Genomic DNA, 1525 nt, shown 5'->3' with positions numbered 1-1525 from the left:
TGGGATTTGGATGGGCTTTTGATTTTGTGAAGAAATGAATTAAATTGGATTTTTGATTCAATTTTTAGCCCATGAAAAATTGCTTCCAGGAGGCTGCCCTACCCTTGTGGAGGGCAGGGCAGAAAATGATGTGTGCGGCCTTGTGCGTGTGTGTTTGGTGCGTGTGGTGCTGCAGAATGCTGCCCTGCCCTTGTGGAGGGCAGGGCAGAGTTTTTTTGGTGCGCCAGATTCTGCCCGTGCATGCGTGCTGTTGCTGCCGAAGCTCCCTTGGTGCGCCAATCTGGTGCGCTGGTCGTGCACCACAAAATGCTGCCCTGCCCTTGCGGAGGGCAGGGCAATGTTTCCAACATTGAAGCTCCGCGTTCGAAACTCGGGAAATGCACACGCTACTATTTTTTCTTGGTTTTCTTGGCACCAAAGTAAGGCCTAGTTCCTTGCTTCCTCATGGTGCCATGTTCGATCCTTGTGGCAAGCATTAGTGAGCTTTTTCTTTGAATTTTTTCCTTTGATGAGCCCGATATTGCTCTTGAGGAGGGCAGGGCAGAGTTTTTACTCTCCTTGATGCATGGCACCAATTTGTGCTCCGCCCTTGTTGTGGGCAGAGCAGTGTTGCCTCTCAAAGCTTGTTTCCTTATGTTGCCCTCCTAGAGGGCAGTGTTCCCTTGTGGAGGGCAATGTTTGCTTCCTCCTTCTATGCGCCACACTTCTTCTCTCTTAGGCCACGCTTTCTTAAGCCACGCTTCCTCTTTTCTTCTTTTCTTCACCTTTAAATAATCAAAACAACCACTCAAAGTATCACTAAATTTACAAGGCTTATAAATCAATTAAAAATCAATTAAATTTAGCTTAAACCTCATGAGTTATCATCAATTTAATGGTGGTTGTTTATATTGAGCTACCACGTTTTTGGAGCCATTACCGGGGATTATGAGAGTTGTGAAAAAGTATTGTTCACAATTTCACGCACCACTCTGTAGTTTTCATGAGTTGTAATGAGCCTCCGGCTGAATGATCAAGTGCTTCTTGAGCCTTCAGAGTAAGTCCCTCATAGAAGTTCTGCAGCTTGTCCCACTCAGTGAACATCTCTGGTGGACATTTTCTCAGTAGTGCCTTATACCTTTCCCATGCTTCATATAAATTTTCAGCATCCATTTGAGTGAATGTCTGCACCTCAGTCTTCAATCTTATGATCCTTTGAGGGGGATAAAATTTGGCAAGAAACTTGCTCACCAAATCATCCCAAGTGTTAATGCTCTCCTTTGGAAATGTTTCTAGCCATTGAGTGGCTTTGTCCCTGAGAAAGAATGGGAAGAGCAGTAACTTGTAGCTGTCAGGAGGCACACCATTGGTTTTGACAGTGTCACAAATCCTCAAGAAGGTAGATAAGTGTTGATTTGGGTCCTCCAATGGCCCTCCTCCAAAAGAGCAGTTGTTTTGAACCAAAGTGATGAGTTGTGGCTTTAGTTCAAAGTTGTTTGCATTCACATTAGGAGTAAGAATGCTACTCCCACAATGTCTAGCATTT

The sequence above is a fragment of the Arachis duranensis genome, chromosome 3 (assembly GCF_000817695.3).
Source record: "Arachis duranensis cultivar V14167 chromosome 3, aradu.V14167.gnm2.J7QH, whole genome shotgun sequence".
Taxonomy (NCBI): Eukaryota; Viridiplantae; Streptophyta; class Magnoliopsida; order Fabales; family Fabaceae; genus Arachis; species Arachis duranensis.
Note: the sequence above shows the minus strand (reverse complement) of the source record.